The sequence below is a fragment of the Schistocerca serialis genome, chromosome 1 (assembly GCF_023864345.2).
Source record: "Schistocerca serialis cubense isolate TAMUIC-IGC-003099 chromosome 1, iqSchSeri2.2, whole genome shotgun sequence".
NCBI lineage: Eukaryota > Metazoa > Arthropoda > Insecta > Orthoptera > Acrididae > Schistocerca > Schistocerca serialis.
Genome location: NC_064638.1, coordinates 1,111,854,312 through 1,111,880,706, shown reverse-complemented (window position 1 = coordinate 1,111,880,706; position 26,395 = coordinate 1,111,854,312).

Genomic DNA, 26,395 nt, shown 5'->3' with positions numbered 1-26,395 from the left:
ACTGAAATTTAAAAGATATTACGTGTCTAAGCACAAGTTTGATGTTACCACATAGGGTGATGTATGGTGAAAATTTTTCTGATTTGTACTTCTACTGTTTTACACTGTCTTACATACGACCGAGCGAGGTGGCGCAGTGGTTAGACACTGGACTCGCATTCGGGAGGACGACGGTTCAATCCCGCGTCCGGCCATCCTGATTTGGTTTTCCGTGATTTCCCTAAATCTCTCCAGGCAAATGCCGGGATGGTTCCTTTCAAAGGGCACGGCCGACTTCCTTCCCCATCCTTCCCTAATCTGATGAGACCGATGACCTCGCTGTCTGGTCTCCTTCCCCCAACAAACCAACCAACCATCTTAAGTACGCTTGTCTCTTAGTTCTTTCTATTACCTGTAGCACTGATGATGCCTGTTCTGTAGTCGAAATCGATCTGCAATACTTCAGATCATTTGCGACAGATTGTTGTATTCATCTTTTTGCGAATACAGCATGTTCACATACGGCTTACTTACGGTTAACTGGTGAAACTGAAACATATGGAATATTTCAAGTGATACAGGCTTTCTAAGAAACGACCGAGGAGCTGGTTGACGTATCGTGCCAGCGCTACCGGAAAAAGAGAACTTACGATTTTTTAGAGAGAAAGTGAGTAGTGTACCGCAGAAAACAAAAGAAACGGTGGAATAACTGGAGAAAACAGATATTGCGACGAAAAGGCATAATGACCATTGGGTTTTTGAAAGGCCCATCACCAGAAGCAATGTCGCCATCCAGATTGTTATCAATGTGGTCAAGTCAGTCACAAGGCCCGAGATTGCTGGAATAAGAAACAAGGAAAACATCATATAAAGCGTCCATTAAACACAAGCCGGAATGCATCGCCCATTGGAAACCATGCCCAGTAGGAGAGGACTCTGCACATAAAGGTGAAGAAAAATTCGAGCACTCGGACCTCGCAGCGCAGTTCCTCATATATTAGCAATACAAAAATGTCCGTCACAAAATTTCGTTCTCCACATATTTCTGGCAGTAAATGGACGTTAAGGAATGACAATCTGGTAACACTGTAATGACTTGTACGATAACTTCTTCTGCCAGGATATACCAGTAGTACTGTGTAATTGGTGCAGGAGACAGCGTTGTGGGTTAACTTACAGGGGGTCGAGGGTCTGATTTGGGTCGACGCTGTTACAGGGTGACAATGACTTGAAGTCATTAGGGACAACAATGCTCGCCTTTAGGTTGGAACTAAGAGTTTTCGAAAATACATGGCAGTGATGCCAATTATAGGTGGAGGTTATTCTATAATATTTGGACCTGACTTTATGGACAAACGTCATGCCAAACTAGATCTTCCATGGCATATACTGAACTCCATGAAACTTTGTTTCTGCTGGGAACAGCAACTGCAAGCAAGGCAATGTCGCAAGGTAGACCAGACAGGAACGTGTTACCAACTGAACTGACAACACATGTGCTAAATATTGGTTCCCATTATAACATACCTCTAGGTACAGGAAAGCTGACTTGGATTAGATGCCGATGTACCACAAGAAGTTTTATGTGTGCTGGAACAACTACAAAGTAAGAGGAATTAGATAAGTAGCGTAGCCCATATTAGGAAGATAAATGGTGATTTTATGGTTCCACTTGGTCTTGATACTTTTGTCATAGACGAGGCCAGTGTACAGGGACTTGAGGAGTGCCAATTTGGATGTTTTGGTTGAAAAGGATATTGATGGGTAATGTGATCACCAGAACCACAAGCGAACTGCTAGTGCATCTGTATGATGTAAAAAAGTGAATTAATTGCAAGGAATTTATCAACAAACTATGGGAGCTTTTTTACTATGATTTTTAGATTTGTTTAACTTAATGGTCCTTTGCCCCTAATGCCTGCTAACAACACCATACCCCTAGGTAACCATAGTCTGTAGGAAAGCATACTGTGTTTCCAAGCATTAACAGCAAAAAATGGAATAATGTGGTGACCACAACCGCTAAAGGGAATTATAGAACACAGTGACAGACCATGGAATGCAAATTCCGCCATTTTCCCAAAACCATATGCTTCCCATTCCCCCCCCCCCCCCCTCAGATTTTGTGGTAAAATTGGTCAGTGGATACCCTGTCAAAAACTGAACACAGGACAAGCATGAAAACAGCAAGAAAGTTTACTGAACTGTGAAAGAAAGCAAACTAGAAGCAGTGAACTGTCCAAGCAAAAGATATGCAACATAAGACGAATTATGAGAATCACAGAGTCCTGGTTGTGTGGTCATGGTGTTGGAACGCAAAGCGGGAGACCCATGCTCAAAACGTCTTCGTGCTGTATTTTTTTCACAAAACTATGAACTTTTCATCTAGTCATTGACGTTTCTCTTCTCCTTCTTTAGTTTTGACAATTTTCATACTATACATTCGTTATAGAATTTGAGTCATATGGTAAGAATATACTGCCATTGCAAGGAAATGTCACGAATAGTGAGAGAAAGTGAGCTACTGCACAAACCTCTCACAGAAATGATAACAACAAATAAATGGATATGAAGCATGTTTCAACAAAGAAATTTAACAGTCAAAACGTCCAAAATGGAACGCAAGATTCCCTCGCCCAGGTTCCCGGGTTCGATTCCCGGCGGGGTCAGGGATTTTCTCTGCCTCGTGATGACTGGGTATTTTGTGCTGTCCTTAGGTTAGTTAGGTTTAAGTAGTTCTAAGTTCTAGGGGACTGATGACCATGGATGTTAAGTCCCATAGTGCTCAGAGCCATTTGAACCATTTGAACGCAAGAGTGATAACATGTAGAACAAATAGGAGGTATGTAGGTCTCGAGGTCCCTTACATCTTACTCTTGTAAAGACGCAAATCTGAATACAGAGAACAGACAGATACTTTCTAAATTTGTGCGGCATGAGGGAGATTTGAACAAGAATCTCGCCCTTCACAGTCCAACACCATGACCACACAACGACGACGTCGTAGCTGTTGGAAATTGCTTGATGCTGTACATCTTGCGCTGGGACCGTTTACTGTTTGGATTTTGCTTCTTTTTCCATAGTTCTATAATTCTTTTTCCTGTTTGATCTGAGTTCAGTTTCTGATGGGCTATCCACTGCGCTGTCTTACCACTAAATCTGAGGGTGGATGTGATGTGGAAACTCTCTTGTAAGAAGTACAGGTTCTGTTGCGATTACTGACACCCAACCTATTCCAGTTCAGAAGAATGGCATGTGTGGTCCAAAACGGATTGGTTACTTTCCAGAGACTGCTGAATGACATACTTGATGGAGCAAAACACCAAAAAAAATGCATGACAACATCATTGTATTTTCGAGGGATATAGAAGAACACGTCAAGCATTTGGAAGAGGTATTCAACAGACTATCAACAGCATGTATTTCACTCAGTGCTGATAAATGCTATTTTCCGCAAATAAATGTGAAATTCTTTAGCCATGTAGTTAGTAAAGAGGTGTAAAAATTCATTCCTGATTAATTTCAGCAGTTTTTGACTTCGCAACAACTCAAACAGACAAAACTTTCAATCATTTTAGAGCCTATAAAATTATTATAGGAAACGCATTACAGATTTTCCATAAATTGCTATGCCATTGAACCGATTGTTGAAATAAGGTGTAATTCTAATGATACCAGATTACTAAACAGCATATGAGATGATGAAAATTATGACATCACATCCGGTATTGATTATGACCAGTTTCGAAAAAGAAGCCTGTGCACCGGGATGCATTCTCGTTCAGAATTTAGATGGTAAAGAATAATCCGTGACCTCTGCATCCAGGCAATTTAACAAGGCAGAACAGACTTATTGTATGACAGAAAAGGAAGTGCTAGCAGTAATTTATGGAATTAAATACTTTCGTTGTCACGTGTTTGACCAAAAGTTATAAATATTAACAGACCACGCATAGCCAAAATGGCATGGATTAAAGGATTTGTCTGACAGACAACAAGATGGACGCTCAACCTGAGTGTTTTCGATTATGTAGTACTTCATAAACAAGGAAAGCTGCATACAAATGCAGGCATGTTAAAGCAGAAAAATTGGAGTACTGCAAACAATAGGCAAAAGCATAATTGAATGACAGGAAGACAAGCGAATGCTATAATCTTCAGCAACAGTTGGCGATGTACTATGGCTTACACTGCAGACTGAAAAAGTGCAGACCTAGTGTAGTTGTTCCGGCAGCATTCAAGATTGAAGTAATGTAACAACAGCATGACCACATAATAGCAGATCATGGCAGTCACAGAACTAAGGACAGGAGAACTGGTGAAATATATTGGTTGAAAACAAGGTAACATGAAGTAGAAGAGTACGTAAAACAATGAATATAGTGTGCATAAATGGCTGATCTTAGCCACATAACAATGCCATTAAACGATGGCTAGAAGCGGACACACTTTTTAAAATACCTAGAATGGTCGTTTCAGGGCTATTTGATAAAACCCTGCAAGAAATAAGTGCATATTAACAGTAACAGATCACTTTTCCTGATACGTCCTAAGGTGGGAATCCCAGACGTAGACACAGTAACACAAGCCTTAGTACATAACTGTATCCTTAAAGTTCAGAGTACCAGATACCATAACAACAGGCCAACGCACAAATTTCATGTCAGATTTAATGAACTGGTTGTCATTTGCTTCACATTAGGAAGTTAAGAAGAAATCCCTTGTATCCACAGGCAAATGGACAATGAGAAAGAGTTCTCAGAATGTTTTCCAAAGTGTTGAGCCATTACTGTAGCAGCTAACCTGATAACTGGGACACATACACAGCATTCATAGTTTTGGCGTGCAATTTCAAAGTTCACACAGTAGTAACCTTTCAGGATACGACGTGCTGTATGGCAGAAAAATGGTATCTTTTTTTGACATGATAAAGTCTAAGTTTCGGTAACCAGCGCGTCAGTAAGAGAATTTGCAAAACGTTTATGTGAAGTTTGACAAAGGGTAAATAGAGCCGACACAAAAACATTTGGACATCAGGAACAGACAGAGCACCATATAGGGAAACTTCCACAATACAGAGTTGTTCAATGGGTGATATTATCCACCCCATATGCACCAAAGACGTAACCAAGCAATTTTTAACTAAGTACCACAAACCGCACCAATTTGTTGAAGTGACATCACCAGTAAATCTTAAGTTGCAGTTGCCAACCGAAACATCTGTTATCCGCATAAACAAAGTGAAATCATTCAAAGTAGCTGTTGACACTTTACCACAGTAGCGTCAGTCTCACAAATCACGGAGTAAGCGTCGGAAAACGTTATGAAAGGAGTACCAAGAGATACACAATATGCCTTATGCACTCAAATCGTGAAATAAGAAGTTATGATCAGATCTTTATATTGCTTTAGAGCTCGCTGTATATTCGGCATCTTTAGATGATGCTACGTATCTATTGACATGTCATGCGCGATGTAGTTAACAAGTTTGTGCCGAATAGATAGATAGATATCTATCGATCACAGGCCCTGCAGACCACGCGCTGCTTCCACAAACTGCCTCCATTCCTTCCTATTTTGTGCCCGGTTCCTCCAGGTGTCTTCAATTCGCAGGGTTGCTACGTCCTTCGCCAGGTCGTCCATCCAGCGCTGCCTTGGTCGTCCAATAGGGCGTTTGGTGTTTAGCTTCCCCACCAGTGCCATCATCGCCTGTCTTCCATCTGGAATACGCGTTACATGGCCTACCCGTTCTATTCTTTTGCTCTTTATCTTCTGTAGGATAGTTGGTTGTCACGTAAGAAGGTAGATTTCCTCGTTTTTCATCCTCCTCTAGCCTGGTCCCCATAACTTCCTCATTACTCTTCTTTCTAATATTAATAGAGTTTCCTTTTCTCGCTTAGTCATACTTCATGTTTCTGAACCGTACATACTGATGGGCATATCACTGTGTTGTAGATTTTCATCTTAGTGTTCACGGAGATCGATTTAGAACCGAGCGTCTCTCTGAGGGAATGCCCGCATTTCATTTTCACTGCTATTCTTTCCTTGATGTCCATTTTTATGTTGTTGTCCGTGGTAAACCAAGATCCCGAGTATTTGCACTGGTATACTCTCTTGAACGTCTTGCCATCTGTCTCAATAAATTCTTCCTGCTCTTGTCTTCTTCCTAATTGCATGAACTCTGTTTTGTATTGATTCACTTTGAGCCCTACCTTCTGCGCATAATTGTCCATTTTCTGGTACATTCCTTTCAACTCGTGCTTTGATTCACTTAGTAGTACTACGTCATCTGCATATGCGAGACAATTGAAGTTACCGTCCATCTCTACACCAGCCCACTCCTGTTCCCTACACTCTTTTATTACTTTCTCTAAGAAGGCATTGAACAGAACGAACGAGATAGTATACCCTTGTCTGAGGCCTTTCTCGAATGTTTCTGATGTGGCTCCTCGGAAACATACTGCTGCCTTTGACCCTTCCATACAACCTTGCACCTTTCTCACTAGCTTCTCAGGGATTCTCAAGTCAAACATTGCATTCTATAGGCTCTTCCTGTGGATACTGTCATATGCACGTTGAAAATCGATGAACAAGCTGTAGATATCTTTATCATATTCCCAATGTTCTTCAGACAGTTATCTTAGTGCGAAAATTTGATCTATTGTCGATCGGTTTGGTCAAAAGCCAGCTTGGTAATCCTGTACGTTGTTCTCTATGAATGGTTGCAATTTTCTGAGGATAATTATGGACAGCACCTTATACGTTACATTCAACAAGCTGATTCCTCTGTAGTTACCGCATTCCATTTTCTTCCCTTCTTGTATATTGGGCATATTATAGCCAATTTCCATTCTTCTGGTAGTGTCTCCTTCTCCCATATCAACTAGATCAGTTTATCTATCTCTGAGAGTAAGCTCTCACCTCCCTACCGATTAGGGTAGAGTTTATTTTCATTTGTTTTTGTCTACACATTTTCGAAAATGAATGAACTGATGAGACGTTACTTTCTCTTAGGTGGCGCAACACTATGGACGTATAGAAAGGTCAACGTAGTCTGGGTATCGCTTCACTTTGTCAAGGAAGGAGTACTGAATACAGTTTGGAACCAGCCCCTCAATTCTGGGATAGCATTTTCCAGTCAACCGGATGTACTATTACCTTGTCAATGTTGGCCGTTAAGATTAACCTCTGACGTATGGGAAATACAGAATGACATTACAGGAGGTACTCACAGAATTACTTCGAGAAGCGTGAAAGGAGAATGTTTTGCAGGAAATTCTAAACGGGTATCATGAGCTACGATCTTCATATGAGAGATTGACAGCACACCTAAACCATTTGACAGAAGCAGTATCATAGCCGTTCATTAAGAAGAGAAGAGGGTTGTTGGAATAAGGTGTGAAGTTGCTGAAAACGACTAACAAAGAAAGTACATGAAACTTAAATAATACACTGGAATTACACTCGATGGGCGTACTAAGCAGTTAGAAAACATGGAACACACTGTGCGTAATAACACTAGAAGAACGCGAGGGCTGACTACAGGTACACAAAAGGTATCGTGCGGAAAATGAATAACAACTTTGAAAGAATGCAGAATCGATTCAGTGCATTAGACGAGAGAATGAGAATAGCCAGACTGTTGCGAGCATGGGCAGATAGCTTGAATAGCTCCGAGGCTAAAAGCGTGAACGCTGCAAGAAGCAGTTTGCCGTGAAATGTGCGGACGTCTGAGTTCCGCATAATTCCCAACAGGTTTATGCCAGTCACTAAAACAGTTCCCCCTAGTACTACTACAAATAGCAAAGCAAACCGAGAGAAATCTAGTTTTATCCTACAGCACAGGATCTGCTAAAGTGAGTGCTCAGTATCAATGTTTAACCGTTGACCCTTACCTGTTGAAATGTTGAATTACTAAAATAGTGAATCCAAATAAAACGCTAGAAGTATTATTAACTTCAGAACAAAGATAAGCGAAGAGAAGCTTATGCCCTCATGTCTTAAGCAGAATTACAAGATTGTATATGAGAAAGCATCATGATGTGTCTACCCAGACTAATGTATAGGCATGTGAAGTATAGTTGTTATTAGGGAAAAGGGAAGTGTCAGATACTCAAACAGAAGTGCTAGCCCCACGACCATATTTTCAGAGAGGGAAGAGCAGTAGATTTACACAGTTTTCGCGCCAAAAGTTGTCCTTTTAAGTTGTTAGTGAAATGAAAAAAGTATGGGCATAACCAAAGCACAATCACGAAACGATAGTGCATTACACTCTACGACAAAGAAAAAGCCATGAAGGATTACCCAGATTAGACGGAATTCGGTAGGTTAGACACACATACACGGAAAACCTAATGGTTAACATTTCACAGAAACTGGATGGTTTATTCAAGAGAAAGGGTTTCACAGATTGAGCAAGTCAACAGAGTGTTGGTCCATTTTTGACACTTGTCCGACCAGTTATTTGGCTTGGCTTTGATTAAGAGAGTTGTTGGATGTCCTCCGGAGAGATACCATCCCAAATTCAATCCAATTCGCGAGGTAGATCGTCACAATCCCAAGTTGGTTGGAGGGCCCTCTCTATAATGCTCCAAACGTTCTCAATTGGGGAGAAATCCGTCTACCTTGCTGACAAGGTAGGTTTTGCCAAGCACAAAGAGAAGCAACAGAAACTCTATCCATGTGCGGGGGAGAGATGTCTTACTGAAATGTAAGCCCTGGATGGTTTGCCATGAATGGCAACAAAACGGCGCGTGAATGTAGTTGACTTAATGCTGTGGTGTAGGGGTGTTGCGGACGACAACCAACGTAAATGAAATGGCACCCCAGAGCATCAGCCATGGTTATCGAGCTGTATGGGGGCAAGAACTAGGTTCATATCGAGGTTCATGTCTCGAGACACCTCTTTGGCCTGGAATGGTTCAAATGGCTCTTAGCACTAGGGGACTTAACATCTGAGGTCATCAGTCCCCTAGAACTTAGAACTACTTAAACCTAACCAACCTAAGGACATCACACACATCCATGCCCGAGGCAGGATTCGAACCTGCGACCGTAGCGGTTGCGCGGTTCCAGACTGAAGCGCCTACAACCGCTCGGCCACACCGGCCGGCACGGTCTGGAATCTCATTGACTGCAGTATAAATGTCTTTAGTTATGAGACCCGCTTCGAATAGAGCTCCGATGACTAGCGAAGACGAGACTTCATAAACAGAGAAGGGATATCTACCGGGTAATTTCGTGTTCCAGCTACTAACGCGGGTACGACCACTATTGAGTTCTCGCAATCCCTGATGAATTGGGAGGAAAACCTGTTAGAGCTGTTAACCACACAGAACCTAAGACTCCTCAGCACCTTAAACCCTGTCCTATTTCCCTGAGTAGGGCCACGAAGAGGACCAATAACGGCAGAACAGATGTTCCAGCATATTTAGAACTTTATAGACAAATATCGATATAACATCACGACATTAATCGTTTTCACTACCAGTGTTGTCATGGTTCCATTAGCTGTTTGTGCATAGTGGATAAATAGCAGTAACAAAGATTAAAAAGGTGTAATGTAGAGCAAGATTGTAAGAAAAAGAGACAACGTAGTATTAAGATCAGATTAAAGGAAAAGAAATACTTTGTGAATAAGCTTATGAAACGTGTAAATAACAGAGAATTGTACTGTGTGTAATTATCTGTGCAATAAACATTTCATGAGATTGTTCCAGAGACAAACAAAGAAAAATGTGGGACGAATTTTTTTTAAATAAGAGACGAATGTTACACAGCAGTAATGTATTATGGACAAACGTAAAATTTTCTAACAATCCTCTGTAGCGGGCACCAAGCCACTGCAACCCAGGGCAAGCCAGGCCAACGCACCATGCTGCAACCAAAACGACAAGACAGGCAGAAAGCCGATCTACATCTACATCTACATTTATACTCCGCAAGCCACCCAACGGTGTGTGGTGGAGGGCACTTTACGTGCCACTGTCATTACCTCCCTCTCCTGTTCCAGTCGCGTATGGTTCGCGGGAAGAACGACTGTCTGAAAACCTCTGTGCGCGCTCTAATCTCTCTAATTTTACATTCGTGATCTCCTCGTGAGGTATAAGTAGGGGGAAGCAATATATTCGATACCTCATCCAGAAACGCACCCTCTCGAAACCTGGCGAGCAAGCTACACCGCAATGCAGAGCGCCTCTCTTGCAGAGTCTGCCACTTGAGTTTGTCAAACATCCCCTTAACACTATCACGGTTACCAAATAACCCTGTGACGAAACGCGCCGCTCTTCTTTGGATCTTCTCTATCTCCTCCGTCAACCCGATCTGGTACGGATCCCACACTGATGAGCAATACTCAAGTATAGGTCGAACGAGTGTTTTGTAAGCCACCTCCTTTGTTGATGGACTACATTGTCTAAGGACTTTCCCAATGAATCTGAACCTGGTACCGGCCTTACCAACAAGTAATTTTATATGATCATTCCACTTCAAATCGTTCCGCACGCATACTCCCAGATATTTTATTGAAGTAACTGCTACCAGTGTTTGTTCCGCTATCATATAATCATACAGTAAAGGATCCTTCTTTCTATGTATTCGCAATACATTACATTTGTCTATGTTATGTGTCAGTTGCCACTCCCTGCACCAAGTGCCTATCCGCTGCAGATCTTCCTGCATTTCGCTACAATTTTCTAATGCTGCAACTTCTCTGTATACTACAGCATCATCCGCGAAAAGCCGCATGGAACTTCCGACACTATCTACTACGTCATTTATATATATTGTGAAAAGCAATGGTCCCATAACACTCCCCTGTGGCACGCCAGAGGTTACTTTAACGTCTGTAGACGTCTCTCCATTGATAACAATATGCTGTGTTCTGTTTGCTAAAAACTCTTCAATCCAGCCACACAGCTGGTCTGATATTCCGTAGGCTCTTACTTTGTTTATCAGGCGACAGTGCGGAACTGTATCGAACGCCTTCCGGAAGTGAAGAAAAATAGCATCTACCTGGGAGCCTGTATCTAAAACACTCCTGGAAATTGAAATAAGAACACCGTGAATTCATTGTCCCAGGAAGGGGAAACTTTATTGACACATTCCTGGGGTCAGATACATCACATGATCACACTGACAGAACCACAGGCACGTAGACACAGGCAACAGAGCATGCACAATGTCGGCACTAGTACAGTGTATATCCACCTTTCGCAGCAATGCAGGCTGCTATTCTCCCATGGAGACGATCGTAGAGATGCTGGATGTAGTCCTGTGGAACGGCTTGCCATGCCATTTCCACCTGGCGCCTCAGTTGGACCAGCGTTCGTGCTGGACGTGCAGACCGCGTGAGACGACGCTTCATCCACTCCCAAACATGCTCAATGGGGGACAGATCCGGGGATCTTGCTGGCCAGGGTAGTTGACTTACACCTTCTAGAGCACGTTGGGTGGCACGGGATACATGCGGACGTGCATTGTCCTGTTGGAACAGCAAGTTCCCTTGCCGGTCTAGGAATGGTAGAACGATGGGTTCGATGACGGTTTGGATGTACCGTGCACTATTCAGTGTCCCCTCGACGATCACCAGTGCCTTGAACTTTTTCCATAAACACTCAACATTGTCAGTCTCGGAACAGATATTTTCGTTTTGATCTGTTAGGTAGTCTGAAATCTGCCTTCTATTACTCTTGCTAAACAGAAACCTTCTTCCCTTTTTTTACATTCCTACTAACTTCCATATTCAGGGATGCTGCAACGGCCTTATGATCACTGATTCCCTGTTCTGTACATACAGAGTCGAAAAATTCGGGTCTGTTTATTATCAGTAGGTCCAAGATGTTATCTCCACGAGTCGGTTCTCTGTTTAATTGCTCGATGTAATTTTCGGATGTGCACTCAGTATAATGTCACTCGATGCTCTGTCCCTACCACCCGTCCTAAACATCTGTGTGTCCCAGTCTATATCTGGTAAATTGAAATCTCCACCTAAGACTATAATATGCTGAGAAAATTTATGTGAAATGTATTCCAAATTTTCTCTCAGTTGTTCTGCCACTAATGCTGCTGAGTCGGGAGGTCGGTAAAAGGAGCCAATTATTAACCTAGCTCGGTTGTCGAGTGTAACCTCCACCCATAATAATTCACAGGAACGATCCACTTCTATTTCACTACAGGATAAACTACTACTAACAGCGACGAACACTCCACCACCGGTTGCATGCAATCTATCCTTTCTAAACACCGTCTGTACCTTTGTAAAAATTTCGGCAGAATTTATCTCTGGCTTCAACCATGTTTCTGTACCTAAAACGATTTCGGCTTCAGTGCTTTCTATCAGCGCTTGAAGTTCCGGTACTTTACCAACGCAGCTTAGACAGTTTACAATTACAATACCGGTTGCTGCTTGGTCCCCGCATGTCCTGACTTTGCCCTGCACCCGTTGAGGCTGTTGCCCTTTCTGTACTTGCCCAAGGCCATCTAACCTAAAAAACCACCCAGCCCATGCCACACATCCCCTGCTACCCGTGTAGCCGCTTCTTGCGTGTAGTGGACTCCTGACCTATCCAGCGGAACCCGAAACCCCACCACCCTATGCCGCAAGTCGAGGAATCTGCAGCCCACACGGTCGCAGAACCGTCTCAGCCTCTGATTCAGACCCTCTACTCGGCTCTGTACCAAAGGTCCGCAGTCAGTCCTGTCGACGATGCTGCAGATGGTGAGCTCTGCTTTCATCCCGCTAGCGAGATTGGCAGTCTTCACCAAATCAGATAGCCGCCGGAAGCCAGAGAGGATTTCCTCCGATCCATAGCGACACACATCATTGGTGCCGACATGAGCGACCACCTGCAGATGGGTGCACCCTGTACCCTTCATGGCATCCGGAAGGACCCTTTCCACATCTGGAATGACTCCCCCCCGGTATGCACACGGAGTACACATTGGTTTTCTTCCCCTCTCTTGCTGCCATATCCCTAAGGGGCCCCATTACGTGCCTGACGTTGGAGCTCCCAACTACCAGTAAGCCCACCTTCTGTGACCGCCCGGATCTTGCAGACTGAGGGGCAACCTCTGGAGCAGGACAAGCAGCCATGTCAGGCCGAAGATCAGTATCAGCCTGAGACAGAGCCTGAAACCGGTTCGTCAGACAAACCGGAGAGGCCTTCCGTTCAGCCCTCCGGAATGTCTTTCGCCCCCTGCCACACCTTGAGACGACCTCCCACTCTACCACAGGTGAGGGATCAGCCTCAATGCGGGCAGTATCCCGGGCAACCACAGTCGTAGTCCGATCGGGGGATGCGTGGGACGAGCTGGCCGTCCCCGATAAACCCCCATCCGGAACCCCACAGTGATGCCCATTGGCAACAGCCTCAAGCTGTGTGACCGAAGCCAACACTGCCTGAAGCTGGGAGCGAAGGGATGACAACTCAGCCTGCATCCGAACACAGCAGTTGCAGTCCCTATCCATGCTAAAAACTGTTGTGCAAAGAACGTCTGAACTAATCTACAGAGAGCGCAAACAAATCGACACAAAATTTAAACGGTTATTAAAATACAAGATGCTACTACTTGCTGCTACTTGCGCACTACTGACACACTGCTCGGCGGCGGAAGGAGACTACGCGATTTTACACTATTCAGGTACTAAAACGCGATGCTACAACTCTCAAATACTATAACACGTCAGAAATTTCTGAATTAGACAATGCAAGTACCAAAAACACGCAAAGAAATTAAGAATTAAACTATGTAACAAGTGAGTGAGCTAGGAGTATACGACTTGCTGCTGCAGCTGCTTATCCAACGGAGGCAGGGAGCACACTGACTGTGACCAACCGACATTGGCCGTTCAAAACAAAAACAGACGACAAACGACTACGCGAATTTACACTATTCAGGTACTAAAACGCGATGCTACAACTCTCAAATACTATAATACGCCAGAAATTTCTGAATTAGACAATGCAAGTACCAAAAACACGCAAAGAAATTAAGAATTAAACTATGTAACAAATGAGTGAGCTAGGAGTATACGACTTGCTGCTGCAGCTGCTTATCCAACGGAGGCAGGGAGCACACTGACTGTGACCAACCGACACTGGCCGTTCAAAACAAAAACAGACGACAAACGACTACGCGAATTTACACTATTCAGGTACTAAAACGCGATGCTACAACTCTCAAATACTATAATACGCCAGAAATTTCCGAATTAGACAATGCAAGTACCAAAAACACGCAAAGAAATTAAGAATTAAACTATGTAACAAATGAGTGAGCTAGGAGTATACGACTTGCTGCTGCAGCTGCTTATCCAACGACGGCAGGGAGCCGAACAAACCCAGAAGATATTGCCTCACCTAGTGTGAGTATGAAGCCACAATCGGAAACAAAGCAACATGAGATCACCAAAGAAAAGACTTCACGTAATGGTAACAGCACGGTTTGATTTCTTGAGAGACACTGAAATTTTCACAAGAATACCATTTAGCCTGTTAATACGGTGGGAAAGCTACATGTTGAAACGCTGAAAGCCATTTATGTGAAATAGAGAGTGCTACAGGCAGCTAATGAGCCTGGGAAAGTAAGCCACATTAGGTCAAAACTGACGCGACACAACGTCACTGCCTCAAACTAGTAGTAATAAATATATTTCAAAGCATTTGTGTCAATCTTTACGTTGCAGTACACCAGCTATCAGGCAGTACCTGCTATGTGCTGCTATCATTTCACAAGATAACTTCAGACTCTGGAACTGACACCAGTTTTGTCTACCATACTCGGTCGCTGCGAGCTGCCGATCTTGCAACCACTAATGGGAAGAGTCAAACTTCTAACTACAGCCTGCTGAGCCAAAATGATGGTGCTCGGCGCCTTATGGACATGTCACAGTATTCGGGAGCCGTGATAACCGATGCTGCTCCCAACATTTAGCTGTAAGCAGTCACTGATATCCGCCGCTTTCTTTGGTGGATGTGGTATACAGTGGACCATCTTCAAACCGTGTAGAACTGCTCAGGGGTTACCCAAGCACACTGGCAATTTTCCATGTCCATCTCGGGAGGCCAAGTCTGTCATGCAGACTACGCCGTTCTCCCACTCATGCCCGACACCATGATAACGTGGGGCAAACGCCGAGGGCGACGTCCGCAGCAGTTTGTTGAGACAGCATCGGGGAGTTCCGAGGCCACGTGCTGCACCTTCGCCAACCAGGGCGCCAACACAGAGAAGAATGGACGACTGTAGGCCCTACTGAAGAAATTATTCTTTCGCTAGTGTTGTATCATTAACGTCCAGCGCACCGTCTAACTTGCTACACAATGCTCCACGCTTCGTCATCACAACGCTAGAGGTCTCAAGCAAGATCCCTATTCCAATTCGTTAACTGCACAATCTTATTTGGTAACCTGAAAAACTGGGTTATCATCCCATTATAATGAGAGTGTATTTGAGGTCCAAAAGAGGACAAGAAGTTAGTATTATATATTACATAAGTTTGGGAGTTTTTCCAGAAACGAGAGAAAAGAAGAAAAAATTGTGTGGAAGTGGTACATGAATTTATGTATTATTATCGCTATTATTATTCATATGTTTTACATTCTTTTTGATGAAGCTCTAACCTGTATTATCCAAGCAATCCGTCAGTGCAGAGAATGTATGGCTTAACATGCAATTTTTGCTGCATTAAAATAAATTTGCTTTAGTAATCTCTTTAATTTACTTGAGCAATTTGTGTACAGTTTTATTCCTCGGAAGAAATGCTGTTTCGAGTTTCATGTTTAAATGTTCTTGGTATATGTGCGAGGGCCGTTCAGTAAGAAATGCAACACATTTTTTTCTGAAAGCAGGTTGGTTTTATTCAAGATTCCAATACGCCATATTATTCCCCACTCTTTTGGCTAAACAAGCCCTATTTTTCAACATAATCTTCGTTCAATAAGTCGACCTTACGCCACCTTACTGGGAGGTCCTGTGTGCCCATATGATATCACCTCACCATAATCTACATACTGCTTCTGGTGGAGAGCAACCTCCATTGGGCCAAACAGGTGGAAGTGGGAAAATAAGAGATCCTGTCTGCAGGTTGGACGAGGAAGGACCCAGGCTGTAGGGTGGTTGAGGAAGAACAGTAGCCGGCCGGAGTGGCCGAGCGGTTCTAGGCGCTACAGTGTGGAACCACGCGACCGCTACGGTCGCAGGTTGGAATCCTGCCTCGGGCATGGACGTGTGTGATGTCCCTAGGTTAGTTAGGTTTAAGTAGTTCTAAGTTCTAGGGGACTGATGACCTCAGCAGTTAAGTCCCATAGTGCTCAGAGCTATTTGAACCATTTTTGAAGAACAGTATAATAAAATTTTGTGAACCGCTCTGCGATGTGCAGACCTGTGTGAGGAACAGTACTTTGATGTGACGGAGAAGTTAGTTTGCATTTTTGTGGCGACGAACACGCTTAAATCGTTTTTGCAGCTTCTTGAGGGTAGCACAATACGCTTCCGAGATGATTGTTCCACAATAAGAGAGGACATCAAACAGAATAACGACTTCAGAGTCCCAGAAGACCATGGCCATGACTTTGCTGGCTGAGCGTGTGGCTTTGAAGAATTTCTTCTGAGGAGATGTGATGTAGGACCACTCAGTGGAGAATCGTTTTCTTCCCGGTTCGAAGTGATAAGCCCATGTTTCATCGCCTGTGACCATGTTCGACAGAAACCAGTCACGATCGCCCCCGCAACTCACAAGCAATTCCGCACACACGGTGCTTCGTTGCACTCTATGGTCTTCTGTTAGGCGGTGAGGAACCCACTGGGCACACACTTTTGAGTTGCCCAACTGGTGGACGAGTCTGTCAGCACTGACAACAGAGACGTCCAGTTGTGCAGCAAGGTGTCTGATTGTGATCCGTCGACACCCCGAGTGAGCGGATCTACACGCTCCAACACTGTAGGAGTGTGAGGTGGGCCGGCACGGTGATCGAACAGGTTTGTGTGCTTTTTGCTACAATGACGGAAGCCTCGCCCAACGACTCACCGTGTATTTGTTCACTTTTAGGTTTCCGTAGAAATTCTGCAGGAGCCTATGAATTTCCGCGATTCTCTGGTTTTAAGCCATAAGAAACTCAGTCTTAGCCCTCTGCTTGCAACGAACTTCAGTTACAGATGCCATTTTGAAGGCTACGTATAGTCCTGCTACGTACCAGAACTGTAGAGGCAGAAGCGAGAATACTCACGATGTCTCACAACAAGTTTCGCATCTTCTTAAACCGAAACTGGGCGAGAAGTAATTGTGTTTCATTACTTATTTGACTCCACTCGTAAGTTTAGACTATCATTTATTCCACGGTCTGGACCGTACACTTTTTGCAGTAATTATTGTGGTCATTTTATGTGTACATCTGACATATAAATGTAATCACGTGGCGTATTTCAAAGCCCCGGTGTTATGAATATCTCCTTGCAAAGAGATAATCTATTATTTTTGGTTATTACTCTTATGACCCATTTCTGCGTTGGTACGTTTGTTCCCCAAAAAGAATTGCATAACTAAGTGTTGAGTGTACATGTGAGTAGTATTTACATAAAAGACACTGGCTGTTACACAGTGATGAAAGGACTACAAAGTCATAACTTGCTGATGACGCTCTTTGTGTATTCGCACCATTTTCACTGAGAATTCATTATTTCCCAAAATATTTACGTTTGTTACGCATTCTATAGAGCCTTCATGTACATTTAAAAGTGTCATTTTCTCTCGTCAAATTAGAATTCACTTCATTTCTTCTTTAGTTTCAGTTTCATTTTATCTACTACTGTTCAAGTGCGAACGTCCTTGTTGGGTTCACTTTTTTTCTCAGTGACTATAATAGTAAGAAAAATCTTTTCTTCATGATTAATGCTGTTTGGAAAGTCATTGTGGCACATCAGGAACAGCAGTTGCTCTAATGTCCTGACCTGAGGATCTCCTTCATTAATTTATTTTCAGTCTGATAAGTGTTTTAGTAAAAGTTTAGACAACTGAGGATGTGTTATCTTACTCTATGTTCCTTACCTGCAGGGAATGATCAAAACCAGTCGATACATATATATTTTAGTCCTAATTCTTCTAGCTTATTTCGTAATATCTTATGGTTAAAATTATCAAAAAACATGGAAAAATATAAGGAAATTCATGTGGAACGCTCATCTTCATTAAGAGCTTCAAGTACTGCTATAGCTATTTCTGTGCTTCCACACTTCGGGGATCAAAGTGTGATTGATTTGCTTAAAAGGTTGCATTTGGACAAATAATTCAGTAACCTGTCCTTCACAACTGATTTCTATATTCTTTGAGAATGATGACAACAGGGAATGGACCAATGGATTACTATGTCTCCAACATAATCTTTGTTTAGCACAGGTACAGCTCTCGTCTTTTTAAATCCTCTGGAAATACCCACGACGTGAATGATCCATATATAATATTTAGTAATGGAGTTTGTATACTCTGTATTTTGTATAAGCACACACATTGGTACTTCATCTAAGTCTATTGACCGTTTATTTTTTCGTTTTCTACATTTTTACTGACTTCAAGCTCTTTGGTTGGTAGTAACAACATTGTACTTAGTGCTACATCAGTTTTTGGGAATTTTTGCTGTAGTTTCTTTGCAGTACTTGAAAAGTGCTCATCCACAGGGTTGCAAGTTCGTGTGTATCATTTATTACACCATCCCCCTCCGTTTGCAGTATTGACTGTTCTTGTTTGCATTTTAATAACTCCTCATATTGCTTTGATTTTATTCTCTTCAGTGTATATCTAAGGGTTTGGGTGGACTTATTAATCCCTGCTTTGTTTTAGTGAGACACTGATACTGATGTGGATACTTCAGTAAATGTCATTTCAAAGTACAGTTTCAATAATGTTGAGAGTTTAGAGAATTCAACTTTCACGTTTGTTTCGCTTCCCATTTCATCCCACCTTCCGTTTGCTAATTCTCTTGAAAAAGTTTGTTTTTCAATTTCTGATAAATCTCTTTTTTAAACCTGCAATTAAGGAAAACTTTCCCATATACGATTTTACTGCAATTATTTGGTCTGATACTAAAGACGTTTTACAGTTAACCACACTTTTTCTTTCCCATATCTGTGAGCACATTGACGGTTAATGATGCAGTCATATAACAACTCCTACTGCACTACTAACCTGTAGGAAGATTCCAGAACTGTTAAGGTCATTATGAGGGTGCTATTACTTTCATTTATGATATTTGTGTCTGTATCTCTACATAACAATGTGTTGACTTTAGTACTTGAAGTTTCATCTAAATGCTCTATTAATTTATTGAAAAAAAGTACCCAAATTACCACTGCGTGATCGATAAGTACACAAAACGATAAATCACTTGGTGATGTCAAACTCTACTATTTCAATAGCTGCTGTTTCAAAGCATTTGTCTTCATTTAGTGTATTATTATGCATGATACTCCACCCTGTGAAGTAGTCCTACCTTAAGAGTCTATCATTTAATAAAAAGATAACACTTGATGTTAGATTTCTGTCTCTCTTCAGTAGTGCACAGTGCAGAAACTGTGGTGCAGATAAAAATTGGAGCTCGATCTCAAATTACTGTATTTCAGCTTCTGTTGATTGCATGTTTTGATGGTGGATTGTTAAGACAATGAAATATCTCATGTTGATGTTTCCTTTAATTTGTTTTCCTTTACAACGTGTAGCATGTTGTGTTTTAGAATCTATATTGTGAGTGACTGTTAGAGAATATTTTAGACTGCAGTACTCTTTAGGCAGGGAAACCTGGTATCTGGATTTATCCTAAAGAAGACCTACTTCTCCTACCTACGACAGGTATTTGACCATGCATGACCGCATATTCCCCACCCATATCTAATCACCTGTACCAGTCTTCCTTTCGAAGTCCTGTTTAGAAGTAAGCCATGGCTAATAAAACCTCTTCTATTTACAGTCCCGACAGGTACCTCAGCATGCACAGAGTCAGCTGCCATCTGTGTCATTTCTAGAACACAATAATACGCCTCACAGCTCCTTGATGGTGAGGCCAACCATGGGTCTCGAGCAACTCTGCAAGGTCTTACAGTGGTGCCACGAGTCAGGGGAAGCTATCTTGTCCTGGCCACCACCTGTGTCATATGCCCCATCTCTGTCCAAACTGTTTCCCACACCAACGCCACCGACTATAACTACATGGTAATTTTTTGAATAATCCTTGTATAAAAAGCGTAAGTCCTCTATCACTTCACTTAGCCCTGCATTTGCTTCGAATTCGCTGGTGGCCTGTAATGCTGCCCCTAAGCACTTCTGCAACTGAGGGCCTGCACCTCGCCCATGGTTACTATGTACCAGTAGATCTTTCTTCTTCCTAGGCTTCCTGATCTCGATTGAAGTGTGCTGCACATTTAGTGCTCCTAGTCACACCTGAAGCTCGTATCCACGTAACTCTAGCAGCAGTAGATACTTGCTTTTGGTGTTCACGGTAAAACTATTAAATGGCATTCTCTTCCTACTGACTGCCAGTTCTCTTCCACCCTCCTCCCCTCTGTCTCCTTTGATCATGATCAATTCCTTCTTTGCTTCCTGTAACATATAATACGAGGGTTGTCCTGAAAGTAAGTTCCGATTGGTCGCTAAATGGAAACCACTGTAAAAATCAGAAACATTTTGTTTGCAAGAGTTAGCTACACTTTCCAGATACTTTTCTACATAGTCGCCGCTCCCACTTAAACATTTGTCGGAGCGTTATACCAAATTTCCAACACCATCGTCATAAAAGGCAGCCGTCTGTGATGTCCGATAATTCTCTACGCTGGTCTATAGCGCTTAGCCTGCGCCCAAGTGTTGTCTTCGTATCCAGCGTTTCATGTGAACAGAGGTGATTCACAGGACGAGCCAATTAGCGCTGTGTTGTGGCTGATCGAACACTTCCCATCTAAGAGGCTGCAGGAGCGTCTGCAATGCCCCTGCAGAGTGCGACTGAGAATTGACATGAACAAGGAAGTACAGTAATGCTCAAACGTATCCAAACGACCTGAACTGGATTTCGCTTAATTCGCATGCAACCGGCATAACGCGGCTGTCTAGCAGGTACTCTAATCGCTCCTTGGTGCAGTCGTCTGACTATTGAAAATACACACCTGGAAATTGAAATAAGAACACCGTGAATTCATTGCCCCAGGAAGGGGAAACTTTATTGACACATTCCTGGGGTCAGACACATCACATGATCACACTGACAGAACCACAGGCACATACACACAGGCAACAGAGCATGCACAATGTCGGCACTAGTACAGTGGTTCAAATGGTTCAAATGGCTCTGAGCACTATGGGACTCAACTGCTGAGGTCATTAGTCCCCTAGAACTTAGAACTAGTTAAACCTAACTAACCTAAGGACATCACAAACATCCATGCCCGAGGCAGGATTCGAACCTGCGACCGTAGCAGTCTCACGGTTCCAGACTGCAGCGCCTTTAACCGCACGGCCACTTCGGCCGGCCTAGTACAGTGTATATCCACCTTTCGCAGCAATGCAGGCTGCTATTCTCCCATGGAGACGATCGTAGAGATGCTGGATGTAGTCCTGTGGAACGGCTTGCCATGCCATTTCCACCTGGCGCCTCAGTTGGACCTGCGCTCGTGCTGGACGTGCAGACCGCGTGAGACGACGCTTAATCCAGTCCCAAACATGCTCAATGGGGGACAGATCCGGAGATCTTGCTGGCCAGGGTAGTTGACTTACACCTTCTAGAGCACGTTGGGTGGCACGGAATACATGCGGACGTGCATTGTCCTGTTGGAACAGCAAGTTCCCTTGCCGGTCTAGGAATGGTAGAACGATGGGTTCGATGACGGTTTGGATGTACCGTGCACTATTCTGTGTCCCCTCGAGGATCACCATTGGTGTACGGCCAGTGTAGGAGATCGCTCCCCACACCATGATGCCGGGTGTTGGCCCTGTGTGCCTCGGTCGTATGCAGTCCTGATTGTGGCGCTCACCTGCACGGCGCCAAACACGCATACGACCGTCATTGGCACCAAGGCAGAAGCGACTCTCATCGCTGTAGACGACACGTCTCCATTCGTCCCTCCATTCACGCCTGTCGCGACACCACTGGAGGCGGGCTGCACGATGTTGGGGCGTGAGCGGAAGACGGCCTAACGGTGTGCGGGACCGTAGCCCAGCTTCATGGAGACGGTTGCGAATGGTCCTCGCCGATACCCCAGGGAAATTCACGTTAAATGACCGAGCGAGGTGGCGCAGTGGTTAGCACACTGGACTCGCATTCGGGAGGACGACGGTTCAATCCCGTCTCCGGCCATCCTGATTTAGGTTTTCCGTGATTTCCCTAAATCGTTTCAGGCAAATGCCGGGATGGTTCCTTTGAAAGGGCACGGCCGATATCCTTCCCAATCCTTCCCTAACCCGAGCTTGCGCTCCGTCTCTAATGACCTCGTTGTCGACGGGACGTTAAACACCAACCTCCACTCCTCCACGTTAAAGATGATATTCCTTCTCTGCCAAGTAGTCGTTGGGTTGATCCACAATAAAGTCTGGAGTGGCGATATGTAGAAGCTCTATCACCAGTAACCTTTCTTATACTAGTTATTTATTTCTAGTGACGAAACAAACGCTATGTAGGGTCACAGGACACTTATGCCATCTTTCATCTGAGCTTCTGTATGTTGATAAAATTGCTTCTGAACTGAGAATGCGACTCAGACCGCCCTAAACGCGGAATTCGATCCCTTCGTGGCAATACAGCTCGGCTACAATTTGTTGTTTGTTCAAAACTGCAGATACCAGGTTTGAATCCTGGCCCAGCACTAAAGATTTCATTATGTGTTATCAAGCTCTAGCACGAGAACACCTATCTGCTGATAGATAATAATTTTGATTTTTAATGTTTTTTCATTCTTTGTCAACACTAACGATATCTGACGTTTTTGACTCCCAGTGGGACACAGAGCTATTTGTGAGATCACTGTAAGTTCAAGATGTTATTCCGAGCTGCTGGTGGAGAAAAATTCGGTAGCTGACGTCTCTTTGTGCGTAGTCAACAACGATATGTGTGGGGCTCTATTCCCAGTGAGCACTGAACTCTTCGTCATATTATTTCTAGTGAAAACATGCTCACATGTCGCTGCTGGTGCAACAAACTCATATTTAACGTTCGTTTTCTCTAGAATATAGCAGCGATAGGTGCCGGGTTGGAGTCCTCAGAAGGAAAAAATTAATGTTTCGTCTCGTCATTTCAGTTAAAACATCTAGCTACTGCTGAGAAAATCCGATATGTCGCAGTTGGTTGTGCTTCGATATCAATCCGATTAGGTTCTGGGTTCGAATCCCTGTCCAACACAAAACTTTACTTCACGGCATTTCAAGTAAGTCACTTGTGAAAAAGCAATATTTAACATCTCTCGTAGTTCGTTAACAGGGACAAGAGATGCTGGGGACGAATTCGCTTCCGTTAAAAAGGATTGCGTTATGTAATTTAAAGTTGATATTTCCTAACTGATACTGTCTAAAATCGAGGTATATCACTCACTGTATGCCTAATCAGGAATGACTGTTAGTTTGCGTCAGTCACGAAATCTTTGCTTAATTTGCATGACCTAGGTTTGAATCCATATGCAGAACGAGACGGTTCGTCGTGTCATTTGTAGTTCTTACATATTCTCAACTAGCAGCTCGTGAATAACTTAAATTTTTAATGTCATTTTGTGTTAAATAATATGTAGGGTATGTTACTTTGCAGAGGAAATCATGAATACGACGAACTTACTAGGTGCATTACCTATCTGACGTAATAATGAGAGTGGTAACATTTCAGGTGTGTCATTTATTGCAATGAATGTGAGCTTACAAACCTTAAGGACAGTCTTATCTGTGATAATGTGTTGCCTGATATTTGCAGTATCAGGGTATTATTTTTCATCATGAGTTATTGCGAGACAGAGCAGTGTTTCCTAGTGGTGACTTGTAACTATTTTCAATAGTCAAACGACCTGCTAGACAGCCGCGTTATGCCGGTTGCATGCGAATCAGGCGAAATGCAATTCAGGTCGTTCGGATACTTTTGAGTATGAGTGTAGGTGGCAATTCTGTTAGGTGGACTGCATTCATTAAGGCGAAGCCTCTCCGCGTGCCCTCCTACTTGACAGGAGACATCGTTGTTCTAGGCACCTTTTATTTGCCCACAGTGCGCTCACAACTGAAAAGAGCGTCTTGATGCGATCGACGGTCATACCAGAGACACTACGCAACACATCTGTGCAAAGCTTTATCGGGTTTTCACTGTGGTGTCCATTTCAAAACCGATCGGATCTTAATCTTTGGACAACCCTCGTACTACAATTTGATTGGCGATGTCTGCAATCTTCGTTGGTTGGTTGGTTCATTTGGGGTAGGGGCCCATCGGTTTAGAGAAGTGCCCTTTCAAAGAAACCATCCCGGCATTAGACTGAAGCGATTTAGGGAATTCACGGGAAACCTAAGTCAGTATATCCGGACACATGTTTGAATCGTTGTGCTCCTGAATTCTAGTCCAGTGTGCTAGCCACTGCACCACCTCACTTGGTACAATATTTGTCAGCTTCCACAGAGTGTAAATGTCTCTGGAGCGATTATTGCGTTCTAGAGATATTGTCAACATTAAGCTGGAATTGTCACGTGTTCTCAGGACGAAGCAGTTAGTTTAATTCCAGTTTCCACTGGCAGTCACGTCACGTCACGTCACAACAAAACATTCCATAATGCATTTCAAGCAGTGGCATTCATAGGGGTTGTCAACGGCACGTCACGTCACGCCATGTCAATGTTTCTCGGGAAGAACGTTTTGGCGGTTAACATAGTAAGTTATCTATTTCCGCAGCTTTCACTCTCGTTATAGCAACTGATTTTGTATTTTCGTGTCTTCGTGACCTTTATTTCATTATAATTCTTTGTTTTCCCGGAAGTTGCAAATGTTCCTTGACGACTTGGATATTTTTCTGCTGAGCGTGCCTAAACAAGCAGGGTGAATATCTGAAAGCGAACAATTATTTAGGTTTTACAATAACTGAAGAGAGCTCACGCCCACAATGTATATAAGCTGATGAAGCAATATTCATCAGATAACACTTTAAGTGAAAAGGTCAGCTTCCATGAAGGAGGAAGATGCAGTTGTTTATAATGTTGTTAGTTATGTAAGAAAAGTAAACATAATGGGTACGATAAGTAGGCTCCATTTCATTTCTAATACTAATTTTAATGTGCTTGTATGCATATATTTTTCCCTTGTGAATAAACGTCTAATTTTTGGAACGTTGTTCCACTTCCCTGTGCTTTGCCAAACAAAATTGATCAAGAGTATACTTTATGAAGTTTGCATTGGCCATTCATAAACTTTGTCGTTGTTAGTTTGTCAGTCCCGATGCTATACTCTTTCTGTATCACGGATGGTGACTCATAACCTCACATTCGTCGTCCAGTACTAGGATAAGGATTTGACGTGACGTGATGTGATGGACAGTGTGAATACATGCTGCTGTGATGGTGTCATAACATGATGCCTAGGAACCCAAGTTTCTTCTACACGTTAATTGGAAATTCTTATGGTGTCTACAAAACCCCGATACCAAATCCACAGCACCTACAAAGGGAATCTGTCTGTAACAGCGATATAGTGAAACTGAAAATTTATTGGACACACACAAACCTACGCTGTTTCGAGATCACTTGATCACACTGACAATTAAAGTTGTACAACACGAAATCAATTCAGGAATCTGGATGCTCACTCCAGAGATATTTCTATTCTACGTCAGTGACTATGGAGTATTCCACAGTCAATATTACGCGGTCAGTTGTAACTACGGTCGTCATATTGATATGATCGCTGGATAATTAAAATTTAAAAAAAGATTGCAGTCCGATACAGAAACTCATTTTCTTCTTGTTCCTTGACTGTTAGAGAAGAGGGAACATTACTGTGTGACAGTAAAAAGATTAACAATTTGAAATTCAAAATACTTCGTTATCAGTTATTGTGGATCATTTCAACATTCAGATCATATCCCTTGCCTGAAAATTTGAAGATAGAAAAAAGATAAAGGTTTATGTGTAATGCGTAATGTAGCCATGTTGCCATTTGGAGTAGCTATTAATTTAGACGGCATACGCTCTCACTTGTTTTGGCCATAAATGATGCCTGCAGCTTCGGAATTTCTTCAGAGAAAGTCTAACGTAATAAGTTACTAACAGAAGTATTTTATTCACATCAAGTCACCAGATCGGTCAAACAGATAAAATGGCGTTTATTTCTACTTGAAAACACACGACATATTATAGTCCGTCTACCAAGCACATTTTGTAAGCTATTAATGAATTTTGCTGCTTACGTCACTAGTCACTATAATCTGGCTTTCA